Consider the following 15,721-nt stretch of genomic DNA (forward strand, 5'->3'; position numbering starts at 1 on the left):
GTGGAGCAATGTGAGTCTGACACACCGCTACAATGATCTTGGTAAAGAGCCTCCGGCGGTTGCCGTTTATCGGCTTTTCCTCACTCGTGTCTGACAGACGCAAGTAGAGCCGATCGGTGGCTCTCCTGACAGGGGGGGTTTGCGCTGATTTGTTTATCAGCGCAGCCCCCCTCAGATGCCCACACTAGACCACCAGGGAAGCCGTCTGGACCACCAGAGAAGTGGGCAACATGTGGATGGCCAGATATGTACCCGATGGCTATCCACATGTGCAAATGATGCCGAATCTGTGCCAGTCAGTGCCCACAAATGGGCACTGACTGGCACCATCATGTAGCAAAAATAAACAATGATACCCAGCAATGCCACCCATAAGTACCCATCAGTGCCGCCTATGAGTGCCCATCAGTGCCACCTCATTGGTGCCCATTGGAGCTTATCAGTGCCCATCAGTGCAGCCATATCAGTGCCCATCATTGAAGAAGAAAACGTACTTATTTACAAAAAGTTTTAACAGAAACAAAGAAAAACGTTTTTTTTCAAAAAATTTCTGTCTTCAGTCTGTTTTTATTTGTTGCGCAAAAAATAAAGATCGCAGAAGTGATCAAATACCACCAAAAGAAAGCTCTATTTGTGGGAACAAAATGATAAAAAATGTGTTTGGGTACAGTGTAGCATGACCGCGCAATTATCATTCAAATTGCTACAGCGCTGAAAGCTGAAAATTGGCTTGGGCAGGAAGGTGTCTAAGTGCCTGATATTGAAGTGGTTAAACTTTGCTGAAAGGGGCCTCAAACCAAACATGTGACATTAGGGTATTTTTTACCCAATGGAATAGAAACATATGTATATAAAACCTGGTCCCTAACGCTACTAATTACGTGAAAATGCTGCTAGATCTAAAGTGAACACAATGCACAAAATGATATAACTAAAAGAAAAGCGATCTTTCTTAAAGCGATAGAATCCGAAATTCCGATGAATACAATAAAAAAGTCCAATAAAGTGAAATGCAACCAAAATGTTCAAGCAAGTGAAAGTACAATTGTTCTTCTGAAAGGTAATAACAAATTCTTCTTAATATGTGGATCTTTGCAAAAAGCTAAATGCTCACAGAGCGCTTACCTCCATTAGGAGTATAACAAGCCTTGAGTATCCTGTGGTGGGGGTGGGTACACCGCAGTAGGACTCCGGTTGATGGCTGTACTGGGAGGTATTTCAAGGTGCCAGTGGTGTTCAGCCAGGTTGTAGTCTCGCTACATTGATGGTCCGCTGCTCCTTCAGACCCTACAGTAACTGGATGCCACTCCGGTTCCGACCGTTTAAAAAAAAGATAAAAGGTAAGCCTCCCATAGTGCAGTATGTAAAACAAATTGGTTTATTCAAATTCCAAGTGGATCCTTACATAAAAACCGTGAAAAGAAGGCAATTGCAATAAAATATGATATTTATGTCACTTCCAGTTAGTTTCAAAATCTGACCATGCCCTACGCGTTGTGTCATGGCTCATGACATTATCAGGGGTAATGGATTGGTTGTCAGGCGATTCTATTTATGCCCAGAAACAGGAAGTGTAGTCACGGCCATCTTGTTGGAGAAATAGTCTCCAACATGGCGGCAGCCATTTTATAGGTAGGATAAAATAGACTACTGCAGTGATTCTGATAAGTTGTCTTCAACACAGTGGCAGCCATATTATGGGTAGGAAAAATAGGCTAAAACAATGATACTAAGTAAATGTTGGCGGTCATTTTATTGGAGAAAACATCTCCACTACTATAGCCATTAGATAGGTGGGAAAAGTGAAATTAAAAACGGTGATAAATTGTAATACTTGGCTGCACTGTTCAGGCAGTCAGTATATAAGGTATAGATTAATTAATATATAAATCAATGGGAAACAATAATATAAACATGGACCAGTCACCACAATAAGACAATGAACCACACGATCTGTCTATCTATATAAAATCATTCATATAAAAATGTAATGAATATATGGATGGATAATAGTGAAAAAATGCATATTAATACAAGGCGACTAATAATACATGGATAATGATAGAAATATCATTGATTAAGCAAGCCAAGGAGTGGACTATATTCATAAAGGGATGTAATTAAAATAAGTACCGATACTAAAATTAAAAATTACTTAAAAAACAATTCAAATCAAATTCAACATTGAGGCCATCAGGTGTGAGAGTATGTAGAATGTGTATCCATAAAGATTCCTTTTGACCAATGGTTCTAACCTTGTGTGCCCTCCTCCATGGTTTATTATATCTCTGAATTCCCCAAAATTGTAAATGTTTGGGGTCATTGTTGTGTACCTGTTCTAAATGTCTAGAGACATTGGGGGTTATTTTACGAAAGGCAAATCCACTTTGCACTGAAAGTGCAGTCGCTCTAAATCTAAGGGGTTGATCTGAAACGAGTGGAAACTCTGCCGATTTTAGCATCCAATCATTTGCAAGCTAAAATGCTGTTTTTTATTTCCTTGCATATCCCCCTCGGATCTACAGTGACTTTACTTTGCAAAGTGGATTTGCCTTTAGTAAATAACCCCCATTGTGTTTAGGGAAGCCTTTTATAATGTTCTTTTTTTTTTTTTTTTTCCACTCAGTAAGATTTGTTATTAATGGATTCTAATCAGATTAACTGTCAGAATCTTTTCCTTTATTCTTAACATCATTGTGGCAGAATTGGGGTTTTTTCACCTGTAACCAATTTTTTGGTATTATAGCTTTTGCGGCGTTAAGTAAAACGGGTATTAATGAGTTTTGTATTCTTCTTTTGAAATGCTTACTCGTTTTTACATCTACCCCTAAAAACAAACATTCCCCTGGGGTTAAAGGTATTTTTTGCCCTGTTATTTTCTCTATATATTCTGTTATTTTACTCCAATATTGGTTTATTACTGGGCATTCTCACCAGAAATGGAATATCGTTCCTGGTATCCTACATTCTCTCCAACATAACTTGGAGTTGGATAGATCCATTCTATGTAATTTATCTGGTGTTAAGTGCCATCTCGTTAGGCATTTATAATTTACTTCCATTGATCTTATATCAAATACGGAATCATATACTGAGTTAATCATTTGGGTCTCATCGACTTTATAGCCCAAGTCCTTCTCCCATTTAGCTATAAATGGGATATTTCCTTGGCCTTCTATTTCCGATAAACAATCATATAGCTGTGAGACACAATGCTTAACTGCTGTTTTCTTTATACATAATTTTTCCATTGCTGTTAACCTTTTTTCATTTCTTATTGGTTTTGGGATGGAATTAACGAAGTGCTGAATCTGGAGGTATTCCCAGTCCTTTAATATTTGCCAATTATGCTTCGTCATTAAATCTTGTTTTGACATTAACTTCCCCTCCCTTATGATGTCTTTTAATTGTAAATCCCTCATTCGTTTCCCTAATGGTGTGTCGTGACCTGGTGTAAAAAAACTCGTTCACTCGAGAGGGATTAATGGTGAATTATATTGCCATTTATTTTTACGCTGTATTGTGTCCCATTTTTTCAGTGCCGTTAAAGTGATTTCGTGCGTCCTACTACTAATTGCTCTAAATTTTGGTGGAATCCATATGTTTTTTTTTTATTGTGACCCAGTCAATATCTCCTCCATTTTTACCCATTTCTTTTTCGTGTTTTGATTTGTCCATTCAACCAATCTCGTAAAAATAATTGCTAAGTAATATCTGTGAATATCTGGTAGTGCCATTCCTCCCCTATTTTTTTTCCTAGTTAATAAATTTAATTTTATCCTGTGAATTTTTATTTTGCTATATGAATTTTAAAAATAATGTTCTTAATATATTAAAAAAACCTATTGGGATATTTATCGGAAGCATTTGCATTTTATATATAATTTTTGGTAATACCACCATCTTCAACACATTGATTCTACCCATCCAAGATATTATTCTTTTATTCATCTTCATTAATAACGCTTTGACTTTGTTTATCAACGGGATATAATTAGCCTGATATAATCCCCGAATTGTCTGTTATTTTTATCCCTAGATATGTTATTTCTTTTTTTTCCCATGTGAAAGGGAATTTGTGCCGTATCTTTTCTTCTTCGTACGAATCTAGTCCGTTATTCAGGATAACTGTTTTAATTGGGTTTATTTTAAAATTAGAAAGGGCCCCATAGTCTCTGATCTCCTTCATCATATCTGGTAAAGATGTTTGGGGGTTGATCAAATATAGGAGTATGTCGTCCGCGTATGCCGCCACTTTATGTTCTTCCCCCCCCATTCTTATTCCTTCTATGACTGGATTGTTACGAATTTTTGCTAATAAGGGTTCCAAAGCTAGCACGTATAGCAATGGCGAGAGGGGACACCCCTGTCTTGTACCATTTTGCATGTCAAAGGCGGACGACATACTCCCATTTACCCCCACTCTAGCTGATGGATACGTATATAGATTATTTACCCATTTCAGCATTTTTGGGCCAAGTCCCAATGTCTGTAATGTTTCCATTATAAAGCTCCAATCCACTCGGTCAAAAGCTTTTTCTGCGTCGATCGAGACCAAAATCATTGGAGGATTGGTTTCCTTATCCTTCCCCATTAACAACAGCGTTCGCAGACTGTTATCTCGGCCCTCCCTCCCTGGTACAAATCCTGCTTGATCTCCGTTAATCAATTCTGGGAGTAGATTTTTTATCCTCGTTGCCAACACTTTTGCATACAATTTAATGTCTGTATTCAACAATGCAATTGGACGGTAATTAGAGCAACTCGAGCAATCTTTACCAGGTTTTGGGATTAGTATAATATTTGCTAGGCGTGATTCTTTCCTCAGGAGCTCATCCTCTGGCAGTTTATTCCAAAGTTTACATAACTGTGGGACCAACTGCTGTTTGAATTTTTTATAATACCTGATGGTGAAACCATCTGGTCCTGGGCTTTTCCCATTGGGCATGTCCTTTATTGCATGCTCAATTTCCTCTGGAGTAATCGGGTCCTCTAAGCTTTTAGACATTTCGGGGGTTATCTTTGGTAGGTCTGCCTCCCTCAGGTATTCTTGTATTTTAATTTTCCTAGTCTCCTTCTGACTTTCAGTCTCCTTGTTCCTAATTGAGTATAGGGCGCTATAATATGTTTTGAACGCGTTTGCTATTTCTGATGTTCTATATTTTATTTCACCTTTCGCGTTTTTGATCTTTTCTATATAATTAATAGCTTTTTTATCCCTTACTACTCTGGCCAATTGTTTCCCCGGCTTATTACCCCACATGTATCTTTCTTTAGCTACATGTTTATAGGTTTTTCTTGCTTCTTGTTCCAATCTATTGTTTAGTTGAGTACGTTTATGTATTATTTCTTTATATATGTTTTTATCGAGTTGACACTTGTGTTTTTGTTCTAATAAATAAAATTCTTTTTTTAAATCGTTTAGCTTCTTTTCACTCTCCTTTTTTACCCAGGATCCTATGGATATTAATTTCCCCCTAATTAGGGCTTTATGGGCCTCCCAGAGTGTAGCCCTTGGGATCTCCTCTGAGTCATTGACTAAAAAATATTGTTCAATTTCGTTTTTAATGGTATTTTCTGTTTCCACATTTTCCAGGAGGGACTCATTTAGTCTCCATAACCCTTTACTATATTCTCTTCCTAGATCTTTTAATTTTATTATTACAGGTGCGTGATCCGAGAGGGTTATAGATCCTATTTTAACTTCTAATATATTTTCTAATAGTTCATGATCTACAAATATATAGTCCAATCTAACATACATGTCATGTACTATGGAATAGTATGTGTAATCCTTTTTCCTTAAATTGAATATTCGCCAAGTATCCATTAATTGATGCTGCAGCATCTTCTTTTTTAGGGTTCTATGTTGTTTGATTTCGTGTACCATACCCAGTGAAGTGCTATCTGTATACGGATCCATGGCAAAATTTAGATCCCCACCCAAGATTATATGGCCCTGTTTGCATGTTTCTAGTATGTTCAGAATTTTGTTTAGATATTTCTTTGGGCCTTTATTGGGACAATATATATTTACCAATGTATATCTAATTCTTTCTATTAGTCCTTTTACGAATAGAAACCTCCCGTGGATCCGTTTTTATTTCTTCCACTTTCCAATTGACTTTTTTAGAGATCCCAATTGCCACTCCCCTAGAGCCCCTGGCTGGGGTGTCTGCATAATACCACGTTGGAAAATTCTGTGTATTTAATCTAATACTTAAGTCTAGAGCCAAATGCGTTTCTTTTAAAAACACGATGTCTACTGAATAACCCTCCAACTCCCTTAGTATATTGTACCTTTTTTTTTGGAGAATTCATTCCTCTGACATTGTATGTTGCTATTTTGATTTCTGACATTATACATATTTAACATTTTTTCTATCATTTTTTACTAGGAGTAGTGGTTTCTTGTCAACAGATTTAACCCTCCCCCCCTCCCTCTGCCCACCACCCTCTCCCCCTTTACCCTCCCATCCCGCCCCCCTCCCTGTCCCCCCATTAGATGTATATTTGACCAACTGGTCCGGGACCTTTTATCTGGAACGCCCTCGTTCCAGTTATCCCTTGGCCCTAGGGTGGAATTCTGCTCAATGGTGCCATCACCCATCCCGTCTTTCTTTGGCGGGGTGGTTATTCCGCATACTAGGGGCTCCCCTACCCCCACCGCACCCTCCCTCCCCCTCTCCGACCAGAGAGGAAAACGTCCCACCCTGCTGGAAGTGGAACTCCCCCCTCTCTCTAATTTACGTCTCTATCTTTCTCGCCTCCCCCCTATCTCCTCACAACAAGGGGCGGGACTAATTTTCGTCTCTACTCCATCCCCTCCCCTCAACCCCTCCCCCCGGAACCGGGATCCCCAATTTTCCACAAAATTCTGCGGTTTCTTCTAAAAATCTTAGTCTTGCTGTCCGGCCATCTTTTCTCCCTATTAGACTTGCAGGAAAGCCCCAATTATATTGCACTTCGTTCTCGACCAGTACTGTCAATAACGGTTTTAGGGCTCTTCTCCTCTTCAAAGTTTCCTGTGAGATATCTTGAAATATCTGAATACCATTTCCTTCATATCTTAGTGGTGCTTTTGATCTTATGTTCTTCCATATTTGGTATTTTTCTTCTTCATTTTGGAATCGCACTATAATGCCTCGTGGCGTTTCTTGTGGGAGACCTTTAGGTTTCCTTACTCTATGCACCCTTTCTATTTTTATCTCATTAGTACTTTCTTTGTTCATTAAGGGATTGCAAATCTTCCTAATTATATCCGTCAGATCCTCTCGTTGTTGTGCGTCTGGGACACCACGTATTCTTAGATTTTTTTCTTCTGTGTCTATTTTCTTGATTTTCGATCTTATATGCTTGATCTTGTTGTGTCATTTTTAAACTTTGTATTTCTGCTTCCAAGTTCTTTATTGTATTCGTGTCTTTTTCCACATTTTTTTCCACCTCTACCACCCTTTCAAGTATATGTCCGAGGTTCTTATGTAGTCTTTCCATTTCAGCTTTCATGGTATTTTCCAGAGCTGCAAACAGAGATTATCTCATTTTTAGTGGGCAATACTTGAAGGTTATCTTGTTGTGTCTGTTGGGATGTTAAAAATTCAACACTATGATCAGGTTCAGTTATTAAGCCTGTTCCTTCCTCTGATGGAACGTCAAGTAATACTTCCATATCTTGTGTGGAGATATTTTGCGTTTGAAGTTTTCTTTTCTCTTTTCTGCTCTTTTCTCTTTCCCTTTTTTCGGTGCTTTCTGTCTGTTGGGTTTTTATGTATTGGGATTGAGGTTTTTCTGCATGCTGCTTCTCTGTGACTGCCGTCTGTGTAACATATTTATTCATAGCACCTGGGCTGGCCACTAAGCTCCGGCGTGGGGATTTCGGGGTAGCCCCTGCTTTTGCCGTTTTTCCCTTCATCTAGCACAGCAATAGTTAAACGCCTCTATTGCTTTTGTTAAGTGTGCCTCTTCCCCCTTCTTACTCCTTTTTTTATATTTTATTTATTATCCACGGATATCAGCGATCTTCCTTAGCCACTGCGATATGGTTTTAAAGTTTCTTTTTATCACTGTGTTTTTGCATTACCTTCGGTATGGCCCAAATGAACCCTTATTTCAGCCTCTACATACTCATTTTTCCACACAGTTTTTTTTTTTTTTTTTTTACTGATGATCTAGCGAAATCGCATGGCATCAAAATTTCCCTTTTATTAAGGTAGATCACTTAATTTTACTTTGCCGCTTTAATTGCTTGCCAATACATTTACGCCACAGAAAATGTATGTTCCTGGTTATATGTTAACATTGGTCTAGCAGATTTTCCAGACAGTCCCAATATTTGACAGAGAATATGATACGGAGTACTTTTAATACTTTATATTTGTATATCCACTTACCCCGTGATTACTTGGAGTATGGCTTATCTTCCTATTTTGGTTCTATCCAAGATTCAGCAGATTCAGTTTTTTTTTTTTTTTTTTCCCTTTTTCTAAGCACAATACACTCTTATATATTCAATGAGCAGTATCTTACTTTATCCAGTAGATGGCGTCCGGAGCTCTAAGCAAACCTTCCGAGGCTTACCGAAGTTTACCGAGCGCAGCCCTGCACTGCCCGCAATACCAATAGACCGGCCACGCCGGTGTACGTGCGCTCCAACACTGGGATCTCCGAAGACTCACAGGGGGGTCCAAGTCACCACCGAGGGAACCGCTCAGCCCGTTGTCATGCGTCCCGGTCCGAGGGAGAGAGACGAAGGGGGAAGGTAGGGGAGATGCTCCTAACGGAGGGGGACAGCCAGGGGTACGGGTCGGAGGGGGAAGATCAAAAGGTAACCGCAATCAGCGGCATTATCCGTGCGGTGGGGGCCATGGAGCACACCAGGACGCTAGGTGCAGACACGCACCATTACAGACTCCTCCCCCGGAGGTGCCGAGCGGGGCGCCTTTTATAATGTTCTGAACATGTTCCCTAATCCTAACCATGAGGGGTCTCTTACTTCTGCCCACATACTGTAAATCACAGCTGCATTAAATGACAAACTACCCCTTCAGTGTGACAACTGATAAAATCTTTAATGGGATGTTTTTGTCCAGTATTTATAGATGTAAACTCTGTGCGTTTCAATTGTGGCTTCTTGGAATGTTGACATGCAAAACAATATTTACAAGGATAAAATCATTTGCCATTGAAAAAAAGTGTAGCCTCTAGTTGGAGGGGGTTCAATAACATTCTTACATTATTGTACTCTTCATTATTTTATTCAGCGGAATTATGGATTCTATCACTTTAAGAAATTGCGCAGATCATTTTTCTTTTAATAGAAACATATGACTGTTAAGAGTGAAGCTGTGCTTGATTCACACATGGTAAGGTACTCTTCATCTCTTAAAATTAGGATGCAACAGAGCATGGTATCCCCCGGGCAACATACTTTAGGCACACCCCCATATCCCAGAATAAAATGCCCGGTGTCCAATGCCCGGTTCTTCACTCACTTCTCCCAGTGCTCACGATGGCATCATACCTATTCAGTCCTGGTATGTACGGGCCGGGGGGTAGGGGGCCACAGCATGCCACCTGTCCTGGCATAGTCTTGGAGCAGGGAGAGCAAACCAGCTGGTCTGCGGGGGGCTGAGACTTGCTTGATCTGTCACATTAGCGTTCTGTCATAGCGTTTTCGCTCATAACGTTTAGTGACAGCGGTTCTGTCATAGCATGTTCTGGCATAGTGGTTCTGTTACAGCGTGTTTCTGCCACAGCGCGTTTTGTCATAGCATGTCGGTGCCATGCAGTTACGGCATACACCAATAGCCGTTTCATCTTTGTTTGTTTCCATGTCTCATACCTTTCGTTCAGGTTTCTTTGTATACCTGGGTTTATTTAGCTAGTGCTCATATATCAGGATCTGTCAAGTCTACAGAGCCATACGGGCTGAGGTTTTGTTTTTAAATGATTGTTGACCACAATCTTCTCACCTGTATACCATACGTCATACAATGCATGTTCATTTCATTACACCTGTACGACTACCCACCATGGTCTGTGGGTACACTAGCCCTGAGTATTCAGTTTTAATTACCTGTCTTTGAGCTGCAAGTTACTTGGGCTCACTTACTACATACACTAGGGTGGGGGTCATCATTCAGGGTTATTCACACGCTGTGGACTTGTCATTTCTGCTTAAATCCTTATACTTAGGTAGGCAGAGAGGTGTTGTTCTCTGTTGTTACTTTCTCTAGTTTGTGTTTCCTTGGGTTTGGACATGCCGCACATTTCGGAAGCGACTAATTGACATTCATCCCTTCAACTTCATGTGGGGGGTTCAGAGCATGGTGGCACTCCATCATTAAAGAGTTGGTCTATACCTAAGCACACAGTGGAGCTTCGTCACAGGGGTTTTCCTTTCCCCGCCACAGCCAGGAAGGCAAAATTGTGGTTTCCAATTCCATCCCAGCTACTAGCATCCACCAGCATGGAACATTTTATGGGCATTATTCTTTAACTGTGAGCTAAATATGCTCTCTGCGTGATGGAAGCTCGCTTGGTCAGAGGCGGGGTGTCAATGCACCCCCAGCTCCTGCTCTTCCTACAGTTCTGCAGGCAAGGTCAGCATCAACTTAGTGCACCGATATTGTCAAGCCTTCTGGTTAAATATGTCTGAGCCATGTAATGTTTCTTTGTCAGGTGCTGTGTTGGAATCTCCCATCCCTGGTCTTCCTGCTGGAGGAATGTTCAGGCCTGCATGCGGGTCTCATCACTATCACGGAGGAGTCTTTCATATGTAATATTCTTGGCTTCAGCAGTCATGCTTTCCTTGTCAATAAGTTACTGGAGGCAGTGCTTGGTCTGGTTCCTCACCTTCGTTCTGAAGGCGGTGGGTCGGCCCACCAGGGTGTCCAGTGGCAAATTTGCAGTATCGTTTGTTACATTTTGGCTGCCCTGTTTCTTGCAAAAGTATTTTAATCAAAGTTTTTATTTGGTCCCGTCTGGCTAGGTTGTGCGCAACAGTATTTACTTAATTTTAATCGAAGTGCTCATCGTGGATCTGGCAATTAAGCATTTTCTACAGTTAGGGGGGTAATGGCTATCAAAGCTGATATCACCAATGCTTTGAAGCTACTTCCATCAGACCTGCCCGTTGGTAGGGCATGATAAATGGTGCAGTCATTTCACTACTGGGTTAACCTTTGGGTCAAAAGCAGTCCTTGCTTTGACACCTGTGCCAAGAATTCTATTGGATCTTGGGTACCTGCAGGGGGTCAGGGATAATTTAGTTGATTTCCTCTTGCGTGTAGACCCACCCACGGATCTGCAGTTTCTCTCATAGTGTGTGTTGAGCCAACGTCCCCTTGACAGCCCACAAAGTGGACCGTTCAATCCCAAACACAATCTCTGCAAGATCTGTGAAGGAGGCATTGGGGCAGGTATTCAGCTGTGGGCCAAGCATGAAAAAGACCAGGTCCTGGTGAGAGCATTTTTTTACCCACCATGCATGTCCGGATCGATCTCCAATTGAGTTTCAGTTCCATCCAAGTCCCGTGAAGCGTTGGACTCCCAGGCTTTGACCAATACAAGCGTGATTGACTCCTGATTGATTGACACTGTGAATACGATAAGAGTACATATCCCATTTCCTTGGCGGAAGATATACTATCTCTGGCGTTCTAACGGCCAGCCATTTTTTTCCATTTTCAAGTGTCACTTGAAGAGTGCATCATAAGTCCTTCACATTTATGGACATTTGCTTTAATAAGCTCACTACAGTGGTGAATTCACATTTTCACTCATTTATAGTCACTGGACTGTATTAATATAATTTTTTCAGTATACATCATTATTCTTTGTTTCTTACATTTTTAATGCACTATATTATGCTGTTTCTTTGATGTTTTTTTTTTAACGCAACACTGTGTTTTTACATTATTTTTTACTTTTAGTGTTAGCAGCTTTGCACATGATTGGTTTAGAGCAGTAATTTCCCAAACTTTTTCACAAAGTGGTAGGTCCGGGCCACAAGTCATCATTATTTTGGGTTGCACTATCGGCTCTAATCTCTTTGCCTGCAGAACTGGTCAGATACATCAGATCATTCATCTTTTGGCTGCAACCCCAGCCTGTTCCAAGGGGGGCTTACAGTCAATTTGGGTATGCTGAATCATGCCATGAGAATTATTCCTCAGGATGGAGTCGGGCCCTCCTTCCCCTGTTTCAGAACTCCGACTCGGTTGTCAGATTACAACCAGAAGCACAACCCAACTTAAATCATGTGGGACCAGTTTTCTGTGTCTGGTATGGTTTGTCCATGTTTATTCCACAACCATAAGCGGGGCTCTCGGAGTGTCTCAGTCACCGCTGACTCAGTTGGTTTCAGCCATAATTTTAATAAGGTGGATCAGGGTGTTGATTTTTCAGGCTCCTGATTCTGGCTTTCGATGCATATTGCCAAAGCGTTTTGGCCTTGCACTAACACTATCAAGCATATCTATCAGGTGTCCAGCACTTCAGACCCCTGCAAATTTCTGAAATTTTGTCTATTTTTTGAGGCTCACCCTCTCAAAACTTCCTTATACCAAGAATAGACAGAGGTTCGTGAGAATTTTACAGTACTACTTTAACTGGTGTCCGTTTTGAAATGCTCGAACTTCTCTGCAATTAATTTGCAGGGGCTTCTCGGGTCAGCACTTGCTCCTTTTCCCCCATGTATCCTCTCACTACAAGCAGTTCGTTATCATGACTGTTTACTCGGAAATTAGGCTTAATCCAAATCCTTGCGGGACATTTATTTGGGATCTGGGCAGTTTCACAGGTTCCAAACAGGGGGACCCTTCTTATCAAATTCATGGGACGCTGGAATTCCTCCTGTTATAGCTGATACATACCGGATCTGTATACTGAAGCCATTCGGACATTCGCTACTTTACTAGACTGATTGTTACCTACCCTTCATCAAGCTTTCCTATCACACCTATTTTTGTGTCTTTTTGCCCTCTTTTAGGCGTACTGACCAGCTAGGCCAAGGCACACCTTAGGTCTTGGTAGTAGGCACTTGGAAATGCGATACCCTGACTACAAGTAAGAAGGCTGGCCGGATGCTAGCCTGCATTTGTAGGAGGAGTCTGGATATATATCCCTCCTCCTCTGATCCTGCTTTGGCTCGTCTTCATGGTTCCCACCCTCCCGTTTCCCCCAAACCTTCATATATACTTATAAACATCGTATATTTTATATTCATACATTCAGGGTATGCCCTCTTTTAGGCGTACTGACCAGCTAGGCCAAAGCACACCTCAGGTCTTGGTATTTAGGGTATCGCATTTCCAAATGAAGACTCCGACTACAATTATACCATATATATATTTTTATATGCTCATTTCCAACCAGTATGTGATGCTTGAGATTACTTTTTTTTTTTTTTTGCAATTTTTTGTTTAGCTGTACCTGCTGTTGTAAACAGTTTATAGTTAAAAAAAGAACAGTAGATAGAATGGAAATTTACAAACATCTGCTTGGTTCTTCTCCATCTCTCAATCTGTGCCACTTTGGTCGGTGGTGTCTGAAGTTTCAGAGGCAGAGATTGTATGGCTATTCTTTTTGCAATAATAAATTGAAATTGGAAAACTCCTTTAACCCTTTTGCTGCCAGGCTCTGTGCTCCCCGTTTTGTACACTCAGGTGGCCAAACCATTTTTGCAATATTTCCTTTGCTTTTTTATTTTTCACTTATAGCTTTCAGAATTTGCAAAAGATCCCCAAACCATATATTTCGGAAAGCACAGGATCAGTAGAATAAAAAGGTGCTACTGATTTTTTTTTTAGCCCTTTGGTATTTGCGCAAATGTTTATCAAACCAATATATTTGCAAAAAATACACTAAAACCCCATTATTATTAGCAGATCAAAACATAGTTAATTTTACAAAATTCTTGCTAAATCCCTACTAAATATAAAAGCTTAATCTGTATGGAGTTAATAAAAAACAAATATTTGTACATTTTAAATTGTGCCTTTTTGCAAAATGGTGAAAATCAAAACGTACCCAAAAATTTCTCCAAAAATCTGGAGGTTTTCATTTTTCACTTACAGCTTTCAGAATTTGAAAAGACCCCTCAAACTAGGCATTTTCTAAAAGCACATGACCTGTAGAGTAATAAAAAAAGTGCTACAGATTTTTTGGGCGCCACAATAATTGCGAAAAATGTTCATCATATAGCTATTTTCACTAAAATCATTAAGATTGCACATAAACACAAAGTAACTTACAAAATTCCTGCTAAATTGGTACTAAAGCATCGTTCACATGTGGCATACTAAAGTGTACGCCGCCCATGGCGGGGCCAGGTTTATCTGCACAGGTGTTCCGTGCATCCCCGTACAAGCAATCCCACTTATGTGAATTGGGATGCAACGGCTGTATAGGCATAGCCGCTGTTCCCAATCTGACATCTGTGGGTTTATGACCCCGAATGTAGGCAGTATAAGCTCAGGGACATGCATGCAGACCTGCATGGATGTAAAATTGGGAGTGACGGCTCTGTTTGTGCAGTTGCTACATCCCAAATGTCATCCTTTGGGACTGCCCGCACAGAGATGCATGGAAAACCTGTGCATACCTGTAAAGGTACGCTGTGTATGCCCTGTGTGAACAAGGCCTTAGGTGCCTTTCACACAAGCACACCGTTCGGGTCTGGCTGTCTGTTTTTCAGGTGGGCCCAATTGGGACCACCCATTGTTCTCTATGGAGAGGCTGATGTAATATACCTGCCTGCATCCGATCCAGTCAGCTAAAAACAGACGGATGGGGATTCCATTCCCCATCCATCCAGCAGATCGGATCGGATGGTATCCGATGGAACTGGATAGGTGGTCTGTTTCCATTCAACCATCCCATAGAGAATAGTGAGATGTGTGTGTCCAATCAGCAGAGCGGACACAGACCTGTCATCCGCCCACTCAGCGGGGATCAGCAGACAGATCCCCTGCTGAGCAGGCGGATCTGCTTGACAGAGTCCGCTCCATGACTTCTTGTCTTACCAGGAGCTTTTAGAGGTGCCAGAAAAAAAAAACTCATAAGTTTGTAAGGTTTTTTTCTTTTCAAGCCACATGATTAGTCTTCTGGCTTCTCCTCCTGGCCAATCAGGATGGATCGGGTTGGCCGGGAGAAGAAGCTGAGGTACCGTCACCTTGGAGGGGTGAGTGTGGGTGGACCTGGGGGGGGGTCTTACTAAGTTTGTGTTTTTTGGTTGTTTTTTTTACTTTTTTCAGAGTCTGCTGAACAATTCTGATATAGGCTTATGGTCATTGAAGTGACCATAAGCTTATAGGAGAGGGAGAAAGGAGGCCCGTACGCTGTACTGACCTGGCCACCTGCGGGCACTTCTGTAAGTCTGTGCAGCTTACGGACTTGGCAGTGAAAGGGTTAAGGAGTTAAAAATGTTTTCAGCAAGTTTCATTTTCCATCTATTTAAATTCTATTGAAGTTTTTGATGCACCATTAGAGTATGTAGACATGAAGGGCGTGGGGAAGGAGGGGGCGGGTAAGAGGGAAAACAAAAGAAAAGGAGAAGGGGAGCAAAACAAAGCAAGGAGAGGAAGAGAAGAACAAGTCGCTGTGCGTTTTCTGGGGGAGAAGACACCATTATGACCATCGATCATCATTCATCAGCCATTAGAACTCCAAATTTGCTGATTTAAGTTAAAGCTCAACTCTGGGAAAGTAAAAATTCTCC

This window comes from Lithobates pipiens, unplaced genomic scaffold (assembly GCF_037356315.1).
Source record: "Lithobates pipiens isolate NorthernLeopardFrog02 unplaced genomic scaffold, aLitPip1_a1.2 Scaffold_13, whole genome shotgun sequence".
Lineage (NCBI taxonomy): Eukaryota > Metazoa > Chordata > Amphibia > Anura > Ranidae > Lithobates > Lithobates pipiens.